The sequence below is a fragment of the Pan troglodytes genome, chromosome X, assembly GCF_028858775.2.
Source record: "Pan troglodytes isolate AG18354 chromosome X, NHGRI_mPanTro3-v2.0_pri, whole genome shotgun sequence".
Classification (NCBI taxonomy): domain Eukaryota; kingdom Metazoa; phylum Chordata; class Mammalia; order Primates; family Hominidae; genus Pan; species Pan troglodytes.
The window spans coordinates 122686294-122704713 of NC_072421.2; the positions used below are offsets into that span (position 1 = coordinate 122686294).

The 18420-nt window shown below is 37.6% G+C and overlaps 1 protein-coding gene across 7 annotated transcripts in view; it reads right to left on the reverse strand.

Moving 5' to 3' along the window:
* The window catches only part of TENM1 (teneurin transmembrane protein 1), an 824537-nt gene extending 806841 nt beyond the window's left edge, over window positions 1-17696 (reverse strand). For all 7 annotated transcript variants that reach the window (XM_016942761.3, XM_016942759.3, XM_063804361.1 and 4 more), the window contains exon 1: window positions 17118-17696. The gene's annotated coding sequence lies outside the window, so the exon portion shown is untranslated. The remainder of the gene's footprint in view (window positions 1-17117) is intronic.
* Window positions 17697-18420: the final 724 nt, after the last annotated feature.

The window sequence follows — 18420 nt, forward strand, 5'->3', positions numbered from 1 at the left end:
ACCAGAAGTGGATTCTGTTGCCATGTTTCTTTAAAGCCTGCAGAACTGTGATCCAAATAAACCTCCTTTCTTTATAAATTACACAGCTTCAGGCATTCCTTTATGGCATGACGAATAGACTAAGACAGTCTCCCATGTGCTATGCTTGGTGCTAAGGAAGGAGCTGTGCTATTATATAATGATCCCTACTAATTTACTCCACTTGAGAGATACACTTCTTCCTCTGATTTATATATACCCAGTATGAAGTCACCTGGATTTTTAACATATGAACTTTTAAAAAGTCATTCATGGCAGGTGCGGTGGCTCACGCCTGTAATCCCAACGCTTTGAGAGGCTGAGGCGGGTGGATCATGAGGTCAGGAGTTCAAGACCAGCCTGGCCAAGATGGTGAAACCCGGTCTCTATTAAAAAGACAAAAATTAGCCAGGCATGGTGGTGGGTGCCTGTAATCCCAGCTACTCGGGAGGCTAAGGCAGAGAATTGCTTGAATTAGGGAGGCGGAGGTTGCAGTGAGCTGAGATTGCGCTGTTGCACGCCAGCCTGGGCGACGGGGCAAGACTGTCTCAAAAACAAAAAAGAAAAAAGTCATTTATTAGTAATGTAAAATTGGTGCAATATTTATGGAGGGCAACTTTTCAGTAGGTACCAAAACCCTTAAAAATATGTCCTCCTTGTGATCAAGTTATTTTACATTTAAACATTTCAAAAGGAGTTATCAGAGATATATACAGAGAGGGATGTATAAGAATTTTTCATGATGTTTTTATAGTAATAAATACTGGAAATTTCCTAAATATCCAATAATTGGAGTCTGGTTAAATAAATCAAGGATTTATTTATGTGATGGATTACTAAGCAGCCATTAAACTGCTTAGTAATATGGGAACTGTTAGATGTTAATGATCACTTCATATAATTTCTATGTATGTCTTTAATTTGCTGCTTCTAAGTGACATTCTGGAAGAGATGGGGGAAAGGGGACTACACATTTTTCTTTTCATTTTTTGGTGTTTTCTTTCAACTCTGTTTCTCTTTGTCTCTGTCTCTCTCTCTCTTTCTGTGTGTAGGTCTGTGTGTTTATGTGTGTGTACGTATTTATATATGTCTGTGTGTATGCACATATCTAATATATTTTATTCACATAGAAAGATGTTCAAAAATATTTATTTAAATAAGCACATTATAAAGTAACCACAATGTGAGTTGAGCTTAGATATAGATGTATGTAAATTATATGATTTTCTTCTTTCTGTGTATCTGTATTTTCTAACTTTCCTATAATAAACATATGTTACTCATATATAGAAAGTTATAATATGTTTTTAATTCTTCAAAAATCCATTTTAGAAAAGGCACTGTGGGCCACACAGGGTGGCTCACGCCTGTAATCCGAGCATTTTGGGAGGCCAAGGTGAGAGGATCATTTGAGTACAGAAGTTCGAGACCAGCCTGGGCAACAGAATGAAAGCCTGTCTCTACAATAAAAATAAAAATATTAGCCAGGCATTGTGCTGTGTGCCTGTAGTCTCTGCTACTTTGGAGGCTGAGGTGGGAGGGTCATTTGAGCCTGGAAGGTTGAGGCTGCAGTGAGGCTGCAGTGAGCTGTGAGGTTGAGGCTGCAGTGAGCTGGAGTGTTATCCACTCCAGGCTGGATGACAGAGCGAGACTTTCTCTAAAAAAATAACAAAGGAAAGAAAAGAAAAGAAAAGAAAAGGCAGTGTGTAAATTAAAGCAGAAGAAAAAAGAAACTTCAAAATTTAACATTCCAATATTTTATGATTGGCACTTAATTAACCTTACGGTCCCAATTTATTAATGAAGTAATCCCCAAACCTATTATTTTTATATTTGAGGGAAAATCTCAGTAGTAAGAGTAAACAATTTAAAATTTTTACCAGTAAATCAAGACAGAAGACAATACTTAAATGCCATATTTAAAATGTAGGTCAATAACATTATTGTCACCTTACAAATATCTTACAAAGATCACCAAGGTGACCTTATAATGACAACAGGGTATCATATTATTACTAATGATCTCCATATCCAATGCACTATATATAAATCATTCATACTAGACTGAAGTGGTGCTCTTGATTAGTTGCAATCTAACTGCCTGATGTGCATTTTTCATCACTGTTAATGTTGCTCAAAAAAGATGTAGTTCTGCTCAGATGTTCATGTGGTTCCAGAATAGTGCTAAGTTAGAATCTTTCAAGGGAAGACATTTCAGAAAGTACTTAGATCCAGACTACAAAAAATATTTCTGGCTCTTGTGCTGCATATACCAGAGCAAGTCTGTAGAAATTGGCTTCATATACATCAGGCTGATTCTGCAAGGAGGCTAGCAAAAAATGCTTTAAAAAATAAACTGCCCTATATGTAGCATTTTGCCTTGGTGAGATAAACAGAAGACTGGGGAAAAACAAAGGGCTCTTCTCTGCTCACTTCTCCATTGTTTTCAAGCTGGTTCCTTTAGGAGTGTGTCACCCCATTTATGACTAGAGAAGGCCAGTTAATACATTGATCTATGTCAGATACCACAGGTTACTTGCCATCACTTAACAATTCCCAACATGTACAACTTCCCTCACCCTTTATCTCTCTATTCCACTCAAGAATTCATTTCCAAAAAAGAAACTGTTCACTGTCTTAATACTGAATGTGGGCTAACTACCGTTTAAGAAAAAGAAATTAGAATGTTTGACAGGACCATCACTGAACTCAGCCAAATAATGCATACCAGAGGCAAAAACAGCAGAAGCTATTAAACAAAGGTTACAAATACATCTCACAGGACTGACTATTGGTTTTGGAGATAGGCTAGACCCTGCAAGCAGAGCCCTATGTCCAAACCTGGACAGCTCATTAAGAGATCATCTGGCCCAGACCTTAATTAGCACCACTGCCTGTTGTTTCTTCCTACATAGATAATAATATTCTACTTCCTTCAGTTCTCAGCCTCTTATAACAAAACGATCAGCAGAGATTGGCTATGGAGGTAAAATACATAAATTGGAGGTGAGCAGAAGAAGGGCCTAAAAGCCGGGTTCAAGATGTTGACATCAAATAATATATGTATATATGAATATGCACATAATGTGAATATGCATACATGTGTATGGATAGATACCTTTCTCAAATAGATGTTAAAAGTATGATTTCTATTAGTTTAGAAAATGGTACAAATTTTTACTTTTTAAAAATAATTACCTAATTATACTGTAATTTTAATACCTATATTAATGCTATTTCTATCTTCAAGGGACTTTGGGCGGCATATAGGTCACACTTTATCTTATTAATGAGTATATCTTTACATCGCTATATATGCTTTGAAACTCCTAATGCAATTTTTTTAATGGGACGTTTACTCAAAGACTTCGCAGAAAATAATCGTGTTAATAAAAGAGACAGTTTTCCCATTACAATGATCAGTGCTCTCAGACAATTAATGCTGCAACACTCTGTATTGTCACTTTCTTCCTCAAGGCCTAGAGAACTTCTCGGTTTACATTATTGGCTGAAGCTTTTCTTTCTGGCAATATAGGCATTTCTAATGATGAGACCTGCCAAAACTTGTCAATGCTATTTTTCTTCTTTTCCATTAGAGGTGACTGTGGCTGAATAGCCAAGTAATCTATAGTCTAACTTCATTTAATTGTTTTTACTACATGACATGAAGAAATATAGTGAGTAATCACTTCTGTTTTACATGAAGCAAATTGCTAGTGCTTTCCACAGCAATATGAACAAGACTTAATTTGTGCAATTTCCCTTGAACATCCTGTTCAAATCCTAGCAGGGTAAGTTCCGCCCTCTTTGGTTCTCTAGTGAGTGAAGACCAGATTGGATCAGTGGATCTCGATTATTTTCCCTTCTGTAGTCCTCTTCAAAATAAAGTCAGAGAATAGTTGGTCTTGGCTAAAACTGGCATATTCCTCTCCCTCCAGCAACATCTCTCAAGAAAAATGGGTTTATTATCTTTGTTTATTTGTTCCCAAACCTCACTTCTCATATGGCAATATTTATTTTTTTGTTTTTTTAATGGTTTCCTTTGTTTTGTAAATACACGGTGTCTGATAGTTATATAGTCTAATTACAGAAAATTTGGAAAATACAGATAATAAAGGAAAAAATGACCTATTACCCACCTTTTTCAATCAGAAATAATCATTTTTAGCACTTTTGCATATCTTTTTCAAGTCTTTTTTCTTTCTTACATATTGGATACATATAATTTTACACCTTGGTTTATCATTTGGTAGTATAACATAAACATTTTCCTTTTATCTTAAAATATCTGTAAACATCTTTTTTTAATGGCCATTATGTATTGCCTTGTCTAGATGTATCATAAATCACATAGCATTTGCCTTGTTGAACATTTGGGTTCCTTCATATTTTCTATTATCACAAATAATGCTTGGTGAAAATATTTGAAATGAAGTTTTTTCTTTATTTCATATTATTTATTTAGGACAAAGTCCCAGAAGTAGAATTATTGGTATGAACATTATTAAGGCTTTTGCAGCAAACTGCCAAATCTACACCAACTAATATTTCATCATGTCCTTATTAGTCATTCATTTACTCAACCAATATTTATTAATCACCTACTATGTATCAGGCACTGTGCTAGGTGATATGGATATAGTAGTGAGCAAAAAAGAAACAAAGTTCATGCCCTCAAGGAACTAATATTCTAGAAAAGTGGATAAGATAAAAATACAGTATGATACCAGTTAATGATGAGTAATATAAAGAAAAATAGAAGCTGATAAAGGCATAGAAAATGAAAGACAATAAAGTTCATTACATAGGATGGTCAGAGTAGGCCACTATGATGAAGGAACATTTGATCAAATATCTGAATGAAGTAAGAAAGTAAACCTGGAGAGGTCTGAATGAAAATTAAACGGGTTAATACATATAAAGTCCTTAGGACAGTGCTTTGCCTAGGAAGCATTCCATATGTGTTAGTTTTTATTATTACTTGTAATGCTAGAATATTCCATTCACCTTTTCTGGTGACATTATTATGGTGGTGTGATCCTGAAAGAGTCAAAAAGGATCTATCATATACTTCTATTATTTGATTGTTTATGTCCCCTCCAATATTCATGTTTAAACTTAATGCCCAATGCAACCGTATTAAGAGGCGGGACCTTTTGGGAAGTGATTAAGACATGAATGGATTGGTAATTTATAAAAGAGGTCCAGGGAATAAGCTAGGTTTTTTTGGTTTTTTTTTTGTTTTGTTTTTGTTTTTTGGCCCTTTCAACTTCCACCATGTAAGGACACAGGGTACTTCCCTCTGGAGGACACAGCAAGAAGGCAGCATCTTGGAAGCAGAAGGAGTAACTGCCTCCCGCACTGAATGTCAGTGCCTTAATCTTGGACTTCCCAGCCTCCAAAACTGTGAGAAAATAAACTTCTGTTCTTTATTTTAAAACAAAAGTAAAGTCTGCAGAAACCTTGGAGAAAAATCATTTTAGACAGATAAAAAAGCAGGCACAAGGCCCTGAGAGAAAAAAAGAATGCATGGCATGTTTAAAGAACAAATCAAAGGGCAATATGGCTAGAAGGTTATGAGCAATGTTTGAGGGGGGACATAGCAAGACATGAAGTCCAATAAATAGTGACCAAATCATGTAAAGCCTTGTAGGGCATTGTAAAGATTTTTTAAATTTTTCAAGTTTTTTAAAGTGTGGTGAGAAGTCAACCTTTGGAAGCCAGAGAGCAGACAGATCATAAGATCTTGTTTAAGTTTTAAAATGATCATCCTGGTTGCTGTGTGAAAAACTATATGAGAACAAAGATGGATCTAGGGATATCAATTAGAAGGCTGTTTCAGTATTCCAGGTAAGAAATGATGGTGGTTTGTTCTAGAGTGTTAGTAATGAATGAGAAGAAAATTATTCAGATAAAGAATATAGTTTGAAGGTAGAGTCAGCATTTGTTAATTGGTTGGGTGTCAGGTGTTAAAAAAGAGAAATCAAGAATGACTAACATTTGGGACTTGAAAAATTGCACTGAGCATTATTTTAATTTTTAAAATAAACAGGCATTTATTGTTTCTAATTTGTATGTATACATGTACATACAAATTGTGGTAAGAACATTTAACATGAGATCTACCCTCTTAAAATTGTAAGTGTACAATACAGTATTGTTATTTAAGGCACTATGTTGGACAAAAGATCTCTAGAACTTATTTGCCTTGCATAAGAGAAACTTTATATTCACTGAATATCATTTATGTTGATTACTGAAGGTTGAGGTTTTTTTCAGTTATTTTTTTTCCATTTCCCATTTCTATTTCCTCTCTTGTGAATTATTTTTTCATGTCTTTGCCCAAATGGCATTTATAAAATTATTTCCTCCCTTAGCTTCTATTTTATTGTTATCTTGTATGGCTTGTACCTCTCTGATCTTATTCTAACTTCCTCTCTCTTGAAGGCTCCTCTTATTTCACTAAACTCTTAAATGCAGTGTTTCTCAATATTTCATCTTTGCTTCTGTTTTTACTCTATACAGTCAACTTTCTGTATCCATGAGTTCCACATCTGTAGATGTAATCAAACGTGAATCAAAAATATTCGGAAAATAATTCCACAAAGTTCCCAAAAGCAAAACTTGAATTTGCTGCACAGCAAGTACTTTGTTGAATCCATGTGAATAAAGTGATGTGTAGGTATTGTATTAGATTTTATTTTTTAGAGATGGGGTCTTGCTATGTTGCCCAGGCTAGACTCAAACTCATGGGACCAAAGGATCCTCCTGCCTCAGCCTCCCAAGTAGTTCGGACAATAGGCATGTACACCCTTGCGTCTGGTGTATTAGGTATTGTTAAGTAATCTAGAGATGACTTAAAGTATATACTTAGGTCATATGCAAATATTATACCATTTTATATCATGAACTTGACTATCTGTGGATTTTGGTATCTATGGTGGGGGGTCCTGTAACCTGGTCCCCACAGATATCAAAAGATGACTGTATATACTCTCTAGCTAAGCTCACCTACCTGCCCCTATGATTTCAACTACTATGTTGATTGATGACACCCAGATCTCTAATTCTAGACTTTATCTTCAGATCTGTATTTTTTTAGAACAAGCTCTTGCTCTGTCATTTAGACTGGAGTGCCATGGTGCAATCATGGCTCACTTGCAGTCTCAACATCCCAGGCACAAGCAAGCAATCCTCCCACCTCAGAGTGCTGAGTAGCTGGGACTAAAGAGATGTACCACCACGCCCGGTTAATTTTTTTTTTTTAAAAAGAGATGGGGACTCACTATGTTGCCCAAGCTTGTCTGGAACTCCTGTGCTCAAGTAATCCTCCTTCGTTGGCCTCCTAAGCTGCTAGGATTACAGGCAGGAACCAGTGCGCCCAGCCAGATTTGTAATTTCCATCTGGCACAATCCATCTCCATCTGGATATCTAGCTGGTGTCTCACATCGAATAAGTCCAAACCTGACTGCATTATCCCACTAAAACCAACTTTTTCTTCTGTGTCCCCTATTCTGCTTCATGGCATTACCTAGTTTCCCAAGACAAAAGCCTCAGAGTCACTCCCTCCTTCTTCCTCACACCCTAAATTAAATCAATTTCCAAGAATCATTGATTCTACCTTATGAGTGGTTCTCAAATTTGTCCACTCCTCTCCATCCTTACTGTCACTGCCTTGGTTCATGTCCTCATAATTGGTCACAGTTGCAGTACTGCCTCTTTATTGGTCTCACTGCTACTATACTCTTAATCTACTTCAATCCTTCCTCCATACTGGTGATGTCTTTCTAAAACAAGGTTGATTCACCTTGCCCTCACTTTAAAACCCCTTATCTCGTTCAGTTGACGCTACTACAACATAGCACACTGCTTAATTTTGGATAAACCTCAGGAAAAACACCATTTTCTAGGATTATCTCCATGCAGCAAAATACCAACCCATTCATTCATTCAACAAATGTGTACTAAGCCTCTTCTGTATGTCAGACACATAAATGGAAATAAGACATTATCCCTGACCTCTGTTCCCCAGGCTCGGATAGGAAATAAAATGGCACTCTCTTGTCCTAGATTGGTATTCCCCATTGCTAATTTAACCTAGTGTTCTTTCACAGCCCTAAGGTCATGTGGAATGTGATTCCCCATATTCTCTGACTAAAAAACATCCTAGACACTCTTTAAGAATCAATTCAAATAACTGACTATTTATAAAACTATATCAACCTTTGAGTTTCCAGAGCATTCTAATTATTCCTCTACTATAGCATTTGTTATATGACCAGAGTATGCTTATATATCTGTCTCCCAAAGATGATTTTTTAATGTCTCTGTAGCACCAGGTAAACAGAGGCATTGAAGAAGGTTTGATAAATTAGTAAATGAATGAATGGAAGAATGAGCAAATGAAAATTTTCCTTCATGAAAATTGTTCTGTGATATATAACCAAAAGTATGTAAACTGAAGTTTTCAGTAAAAGGAGAGACCAGTGCATGAGACCTGGAGAGCCTCTGTGGAAAACAGGAGGCTTCAAGACCCATTGTCACAGATCATCAGTGTAAATGTTAATTTTTTCCCCTTTCAATAGTAAAGCAGTTCCAAGTATTTTGCTAAATATCTGGGACCAGTGTTCTCTCACTATGTCTACTGCTGTTTTACACATTTTCTTAAGGATACTTTATTCCATGTTTTACAGAAGTAAATTGTTAAAACTTTCTCTCTTCCATGTTAAATTACCAGTTAAAATATTTCCCTTGCACTGAATTCTAATTGTTTACATTAAAATTACCTCACTTTCACAAGTTGTCCGATGTTTCATCAAAGCACTATCTCAAATAGTGAAAAGAACAAAACAATGAAGAAAATGTAGCATCCTTATGTTGACACTTCATGAATTCTAAACCAAAAATGGTGTCACACCTAAGTGTTGCGATTTTATTAGACTAAACAGGAAAGATATATCACAAATGTACTAGCAGCATATGAATACATGAACAGAGTACATCTATAATAAATACCAACCCAGTAAAGCAGTGTGACATTATAGCCCCTACCCAAGATAACTGAAAGAAGGTATGAACTGAAAAAAATATAAATAATAATATCTCATATTATGTTTATAATTATCTGGAACATATATAAAGAATTGGCCAGAATCAGAAGAAGAATAAAAAGAGTAATCGCTCCCAATATTTTAGTGAGTGTCCTAAAGCCTATTTCCTTTCTCTTAAAACTGTATACCAACCCAAACCTTAAAAGTAGTTTAAAAAGAGAAGAAAAAAAGAAGGAAGGAGGGAAGGAAGAAAAGAAGGAAGGAAGGAAGGAAGGAAGGAAGGAAGGAAGGAAGGAAGGAATTAGAGTGATTTTATTGATAATTTAAAGTGTAAGATTATTCTCAAGTCTAAGCAATAAGTATTAATTGGCCAATCAACTGTACTGTTCTTCTCCCTTAGCGGTCACTAGATCTCATTAGTGAAATTAATACTATCTTCCCCAAAAAAGTTTCTTTTTTTTGACTTGCTTCACAATTCTGAAAATGCTTTCTTACATTGCTTAAAGCTTTAAGTGTATAATGAGTCACAGTCACAAAAACATATTCATTTGAAGTATAAAGTAAGCAAATAAGTGATGTATTCATATGTGTCTGTAAATGATGCTTATGAAATCCTTGTCCACAATGTATGTATGTTTTCATAAATATTCATTTAAAAAGTGTCAGCCCCACACACATAAACACAAACACATTTTTGGGCTACTTAATAGAACAGATCACACATCAGTATCACTCAAATGCTTACAATTAAGCAGAGCAGCTTAAAAAAAGAAAATCATTAATGTTAAAGGCAGGAGGGGGATAAGGCACAGAGTATAAATTCAAAATGTTGACCACAAACTTTTTGTTGATAGGAATTGAGTAAGCTAAAAACAGTACCAAAATTTTAGGTTGAGAAGGCTTCCAGCCACTGTGTAGTTATAGTGTATTTATACACCTCTATATTTAAACACAGGTGGTAATTAGCAAGATTGAAACACCTTTAATAAGGTATCATCATAGGTGCAAAGGATGTGTAGCATAAGATGAGTTCATTATCAATAACTTCCCTGAATTAATCATCTCTTAGGACATTTAATTTTAAATGTACCTGAAAAAACCTGGATTATTGAGATAAGCCATCTGCAGTATCTCTTTCTAATTTCTCTGAACAACTGAAGAGTTTTCTTAAAATGTCTGTATGCAGCTGGGACATAGGGATTGCAATATCTAATAAACCAATTGTCCATCTAATCTGGCACCTTCTCTTTGACAGGTGTCCAAACCAGATAGAGACATTAGAGGTAATATACACACTTAGAATCCACCAATTATGCAAAACCATGCAACTGGGAAATTTTCTCTTTGACCTTAGCCAGTGATCAGATATTCCCAGAAGTATGCAAACTGATAGCCATGTACTTTTATTTTGGCTGTTTAAAAACCATCATTCATACAGGCAACTAAAAACACTAAGTCGATTCCAAACCTTAAAACATTAAAATGAAAGTGGATTTCCTTTAATATAAATGCATAGAAATTCTACTGAAAGTTACATATATATGTATAATATGCATCAGCATCGTGAATACTTACAATACCTTTCATCTAAATAGAAAAACAATTGAAAAATAAATATATGGTGATTTCAAAAGGGAAACCGAGGCTATAGAACCATAAAAACTGAGGATTTGAGTAAACAGTGGAAGCTGGAACCATCCAGATGAATGAATGACTTTTTCCATTGTTCATCCAAATGCAAGCATCTGCTGAAAGGTTAGAGGAAATCGACATGACAAAGAAGATACCAATATTATGAATTCTACAAGTTCCGTGATAATTGTCCCAATTTTTTTAAGTTTTAGTCAGATTTTAGTATCACACAGATATAGTCCAAGTAACAAAAAATACACCAAAGAATAAAATACATGTAATTTAACACTCAACAACTGGATACTGATATTCTCAGTATTCCCTAAACTGTAAAAATGTGGATATTAATTTTCCTAAACTTTTGAATAACTGCTTCATTCTATCATTAATAATTCTACCTTGAACATATATATTTTGAAATTTTATTAACTTTAAAACAGAAAAATACCTTCTGACCTTTACATATATTTATCTTTCCATTGTTTGTTTCATTATCAAAGATCTTCTCTCAGTCGTAATACAGAAATTTGCTTACAGCTACAAATTGACAGAAAAATAATATTAGTTTCTCAGGACTTTAGCCGGTATTGCAAAAGACTTGACATGGATTGCAATTCAGCTCATCATAGAGATTGTGATTCCAAAATTTAATTTCATAACTCATAATCAGCCACAAAAACATTACAACAGAATATGAGAAACATTAAAAGGCAATTTCCTCATTGTTGACTACTTATTAATTTACAACTTAGTCGAATAAAATTAAAACAACCAGTATGCTTTCTGGTGACTGGTAAAATGACTGTTTTACAAATTTCAAATAAATGTATTCAAATGCATTTGGTCTCTGTAATAAAAGTGGGACATAGATATTGTAATAAGACTTTTTTTATTTGAAAAGGAAAAATAACCAATTCTACTGGAAAATTCAAGCATCATTTATATTATGTTTTCCTATCATCACTAACTAGCCTTCTTCAAAGTCTACAAAATCATAATTTGAAAGAACATATTTTTTCAATGTAATAGCTATTATGAAACTATTCTACAGCTGTGAATGTTCTATTAGAACAAAAAATGCTACATAGAATACATACATACCAATAGGAATGCACAAATCAAACTTCTCTTTCTGTGATTATTTTTTAACAATTGCTTGAGTAGGGACAAAGAGGGTTGTAGTAAGATTTTCAGGAAAATGACAGAGATGGCACTGATTTTTCGTTCAGCTTAATCATTTATTTCTAGCAAATTCAATTCCCCAGCCTTTTACAGCAGTTACTTTCAGGGACCAACAGGCTGGCATGAAATTAAATTAACAAGCAGATTCCCATTCTGAATTAGTGACTCCCAGCTGTCTGTCCCATCTAGTTTCCATGGCAGTAGCACAATCAGTGGAAAATGAGGTACAGGAAATTTTAAGAAGCCACTGTATCAAGCCCCTTAAGTTAATTTCTTTAAGCTGATGAATCAGTACAGGGGGCAGGGGTGGGGGCAGGGAAGGGGGAGTAGGGTGTAGAATTGAACTTAAAGTTTTTAATTTCCTGCCTTGCTGAAAAGGTCAGTGTGTTTCTGTTTCTGTAATTGTTGTAGAATGCAAGCAACATCTCCTTATACATTTTATAGAAGGCTGTAGATTCACAATGGCATTTAGTTCATTGGGCATTTTATAGTAACCCAAGAGTGTTTAAGATATTTTACATGTATTTTAAAGTGTTTTATTTTATTTTTTCTTTCTCTTTTGACATGGATATTAAGGGTCATCAGCCTGTTAAGTGACTCCAAACACCCAGAAACTAAGTAAACAATTTTCTCAAACAACCAGATGTTTTTCACCCCAAACAGTTGGATGGTTAACAGAATGGTGCAGTCACATATTTGGGTGTCACCTAGATTCAGTCATAGAAATTTGTCATAAGCACCCAGAGAAAAAGTATTAACCTTGGCACATATCTACCATAAACAGAAATATAAAGGCTCCCAGGTAAGAACTTCATAGGGAATTATCCACCCATGTGAAAAGAGATTTTTAACATGTTTTTATGTGTCCATTTTCCAATTAGCTTCTCCACTCTTACAGTTAGAATAGAGCGGGGGTGGAGAATCCAATATTTCAGAATCATTACATCACATTAAAAACATCATCCAAGAGGTAGTGGTTAGTTGGCATATATGCGTGTTTCACCATATGCTATTGTTTACCTAAAGTGGAGGCTCGGACAGGAAGTACAATTTAGAATAATTTTTTAAGTTGTAAATTATCCAAGATTATACTTCCAGGCCTTGAAATGGGTCCTGAAGTTACATAAAAATCTAATAGACTTCATTTATTAGACTCTAAGTTACTATTTTAAAATATTAGGGATCCATGTCACCTGTAAAAATATTTACTTTTCAAATTTAAATTAGCTTAATTTCTATACAGAAATGTTAGCATTGCAATTGATATAAATATTGTTATATAATAATTTTCAGTCTATGCCATCATATTCCAATTTCCTCAGCCCTATTTTTCATGGGTTCCAAATGTAAGCAATTTTGCTGGTCTTGCTAAATTGTACCACAGCAAGTCTAGCAAACTACAAAATCTCTATACATTATATAAATTGCCATAACAGAGCACCGAATACTGAACAGACACCTATGGTTGGTCATCAAGGTTGTTAAGAATAATTAAAAGCTGAGTGAAGCCTTTTATAGCATTCACCTGCTCAAACTAAGCATGGTTCTAGCTGGTTATATTTGATATTTACTTTCCTCTGTTCTAAAAAAAATCAATGGAAAACAGAAAGGAATAAAAATAATATATTAAGCCAGGATTCAGAATATTTTTACCTTTTAGGGGAAGGAAAAATAATAGCAATCTCCATTCAAAGTAGTGATTTAATCTAACACTCAGAATCTGTAGATGATTTAAAGAAATTGTGGTATATGTGAGCATTTCTGAAATTTGATTCCTTTTAATTTTTATAATCAGCAGTTACACTTCCAGTCGTGGGTATATGGTGTTGGTCACAATTGCTAAATTCTGTACCTTACAATATTTTTCATCTGCCTGTAGTCATACTAGGAATCCAGTTTAAACCTTTCTTCTAAATGTTAAGTGATGGGAAGCTTTTTAAGTACGCATGGATTATTAATTTTGTGGTTAAAATCCACAGCAATTTAACAAATATATATAATTTTAATAAAGCTATTGTACATGTTTTATATCTGATTCAAGGCATTCACAAGCAATTGCTTCCGTGTGTGTGTGTGTGTGTGTGTGTGTGTGTGAGAGAGAGAGAGAGAACAAATGTGAGTACTATAAGAAAATTTGTTTTCATCAAAAAAATTAATCACTGAGTCAGTTATTCAAAGTACTGGTCTTCTTTTGACCTCTGGTCATTTATAAGTAAGTAAATAAATAAATGCATAAATAATAATAATTAACTTGTTTTGGGAAACTTTAGGGAATTTATTAACCATAATCTATACCAACTACTTGATAGCTTTACTTAAATCTGAAACTGAATGACTTAGGAAAAGCAAGCTTCAAGCAAAAATTATATGGACTCCAAATGTCTATCTCTAACATAGAATATGAAAAAATTTTGTTTTATTAATTAACACTCAAATTTCTTACTACTTCCAAGTTTTTAAGGCTGTCACGGAAAATAAATTTCCACTAAGTTTTCTGTTTTCAGAAACAACATATCAGGAATGTTTTGCAGTTTGACAATTTAAAGTAATATCGTATAGAATAAACTTGAATGCTAGACTGTTCTGCTTCAGCAAGAATCTTTCTGGTAAAGGTATCAGAAAGGATCAATGACTATGAGGGAAACTATGATTATGTCGGTGTTATTTACACATATAATAGCTGAATTGAAACACTGAGACTTCTAGGGTATTCAGACTGAATTAGGCCTTTGAATGTGATGATAGTTATGTATAATACAATTTTATTTTAATACACCTATACATTTGAATATTTGAAATCTTAATCACCTTTACAGCACAATGATTCTACAAAGCATTCTTTCCTTTAGCCTCACTGTATATTTTGTCAAATGACATGACTGTCCCTAATTCATAATTGGAACCTAAACCCAATGGAAAATACTACTTCATGTATGCAAAAATATTTGTGGGGTTTTTTTCTGCTATGTATAGCTGACATTGTTCTCAGGACTGGACTCTACTAGTTTTATTATGAAAATGTTAACATTTCTTCATAGAGTTGTTTTATAGAAACACCTGTTTTTCAGAAACATTCTGGGGAACAACCTGAAAACTTTTAAATAATATTTAGAGCATGGATTTATTTTAGGAATTACCTGATCCCTTTTTAAATGCATATTTCGACTTTCTTTAATCATGAGAAGTTTTCAACATTATTTTGTCATACCTGAAAGCTTTTAATTACCCTTAAAACCCCAACTTTGCAATAGTAAATTATTTAATGCATCACAAAATAGTGTTATGAACTTGAACTAAAATGGCAAAATTGGGATTCTGTTTCTCCAGTTATGTACTTTGAGGGTCTTACTATGCCTTATGAAAATTCATTTTTCCCCACATTGCAGATATGAAGAGCAAGGAGCGGGGGTGAGCAAGCAAGCAGATGCTGGGTAATCATGGAGCAGAAGTTAAAGGTGTGGATCGCCTTTTCATTAATTTTGTTTTTTAAGCCTTTCCCTCTTAGACTCTTCCCTTTCTTGGTAACACTGGAGTATCTACTGCTCCAGATCAGAAGACTTCGGACTAGGAAGATGAACTGGGCTATTTCAGCCAAAAAATATAATAGAGCAGACATTTGCCATGTTCTCCTCAAACACGTTAAGAGTAGCAATTGATTCTTACAGTACATTTGTTACCTGGCTTGTTAATTATAATCATAGAACAAGAGTCTAAAATTCAAGGAAGCTGTCTGCGACACTTACTCGTCACAAATGCGATCAATTAAACGCTAATCTAACAGTACCTATTAGAGTGCACTGGGATGTTTCGTTTCCTTTCGGTCTTTAAAACCAAATGGCTACTAATTTCCTTTCTGTAGCACTGAGAACTTCTCTTTGTATTTCTTTGGGCCACCTCAAAAACACCTCCAGGTTGGTATCCCAGGAAAACAACGGTTAAGTTCAGGACGTTTACTGACCAATTGTTTCATATTGGAGATGTAGAGCTTTTCTACCCCTATTAGCATATCGCCAGTAGCAGTGATGCAGATCTGCTCAACCCGAAGCTGCCGACGGCGAGTACGAGCTGCAAACCAGCCCCCGCCCCCGCCCCTACTCTCCCAGTGGCGACACAGACGTGGAAACATCTACTAGTGGAGTGAGATCCTCTGTCTCCGCAATTGTAAACAACTGACTGCATCGGGTTCACTGAAATGTTTAAATACACTCCTGACTGCAAACACATCCACTCACCAAGTAGCGCTAACAATCTCCCCTTCTCCGCCTCTAGGCAAAGCATCCTGAAACTAAATTGGCAATCCTCCTGTTATGGAGTGGAAGAAAGTGAGGTTACATTTCCCCAAGCCTGCCTAGCGGGTGCTTGGCGCTCGCAGATATGCTGGCCGTTGCTGAATCTCGGGGACCAAGTCTCTGGATGAAATGCGGAAACACACAAACCCGCACATTGGAGCGCATGGTTAAAGTCAACACCGACGGCTCCTGGAGCACCGCCTGGGTTGTAATGACTATCTCTTTTGACAAAGATTGACAAAGGTATAGGGAGGACGCATCGGGTGGGGCCCTCGACGGCGGCGTAGGTTAGGAGGTCCTGCAGTTCCCCCGGGAACCCGGGCTCCCTGAGTGAGGCTCAAATAGAAATTCAGAAGCAAACAGGTACTAAAGTGCGTCCTAGCCCTTGGGCATATTCTCTGCGGAGACAGCAGGACCTGGACCCCAGTGGCAGAGCCCCAGGCGAACGCTCCAGGGTGGGAGGGATGCCAGAGAAGCGCCCCTTTCTTTCTTTTTAGACCGAGCCTCCCATCCTCACCCCAAGCACCCAGGTCCACTTGTTAGAGTGCCTGGGCTCTGCGCGAGAGCCGAGGCGAGGAGGCTCCCTCTCAGAACTGAAGGAGTTGGTTGGTAAAAGTGCCGCCTGGGAAGCCCAGCGAGCCCTCGAAGGGCAGCGTCCCCAGGGCCCGCTGGAAGCTTGAACTGCGAACAAGGCCGACCTCCCTTCTGCCCCAGATGGTCCAGAGCCCCATGGCCGGCGGAGACCGGGAGAAGAAGGATGCGGAGGCTCTGCCACCTCGGGCAGGAGTCCCAGAGCGGACTCAACCGGCCGCTCACAGCCGGGAGCCGCCATCCGCCGCCTGCAGCCTCGGGGCGAAGTTCGCCTGTAGTCCTTGGGGTAGAAGGTTGGGGGTGGCGGGCGGGAGCGAGAAGGAATGGGGTGGGAGCCAGGAGAAACGCACCTACCTATTCCAAGCGCAAGTTTCGGCGGCGTCCCCAGGTGCGGTTCCCCCGCCCCCTCGCCAGGTGCTCGGCTCCGCCGGGCGCTGCCAGTGCCCGGGACTTAGGGCGTCTCGGCCGACTCCTGCGGGAAACGACTGTAAATCCACATTACTGTTCGAGCTGCCGCTCGGGCCCCCGCATTGCTCTCCTCCGGCTGCTGGCAGCGGTGCTCTAAACCGGCGGCCGCCGGAGGCAGGAACCGAACCTAGCTACTATTGCACCAGCGGACGACCGCTGCCAGAAGGGTGCTTGCGCCCAGGGTCCTATGTGTGTGCGAGAGTGTGAATACGTGTGTGTGTGTGAGTGAAAGAGAGTGTTCGTGTGTGAGAGAGCAGAAGGGGTGAGCTCAGCCCCCGGGGCACTCGGAGGTGAACTCCGGGCTGAGCCGAAGCTCGCCGCGCTCCCGGGTGCTGGGCGTCTGCACGGCTGATGGCTGGGCTGATGTTGCCGTGGCCGCCGCCGCCGCGCTCTAAGGCTGGTCGCGGTGGTGCAAAAAATGTTTCTCCGCTACTCGAGACCAAAAAACCTGCCCTGTCTACTGAGCATGCCCGGTTTGACAGCTTCACAGCCGAGTTTTTTTTTTTTTTCTCCTTTTCCCCAAGACTCCAGGTTTTAGCCGCAGCTGAGATGGGAGGGGGAGGGAGGTGGGGGGAGGAGGAGAGGGAGAGAAGGAGGAGGAGAAAGAGGAGAAGGGCTTAAGGAGCAAGTATCGGGCAGAGGAAGGGAAGTCGCAATGAGAAAGATCAGGGTGTTATAGGGTGGAGAGGGGAAGGAGAAAGCTGGATATGGAAGCAGAGGAAGGAAATATGGATCAACAAAATTTAGATTTCCTACCACAGTGGGTAGATGCCTGGCCAGGTGACTCACTCGACGTTTTTGTTTTTTTTTTTTAATTACTTTCTCCTGAGGGTGAGGGTGGGGTGGGGGGTTCGGATGAGTATTTGTCAACCCCAGGATCAGCCTGGGACAGTGTTACCTAGTCATGACATACACAAACATCGCGTGCACACACACGCGCGCACACACAGGAGCACAATCACTGCTTCTATGTTCAAAGCCTCAGGACTGACTTAGAATGCGAAGTCTTTTGCCAGTATAACTTTGGCAAAAAAAAAAAAAAAAAAAAGGGCGTGGGGAGAGAAATTGTTTGGTTTCCTTTTCTTATTCTCCTCTCCCCCGCCTTCCAGAAAAGCCAAAAGCCCGTGAATGCGGTGCATAAGCGACCCACAAGCTCTCGTGCGTCTGTCGGTGAGAGTGCACCGCCGAC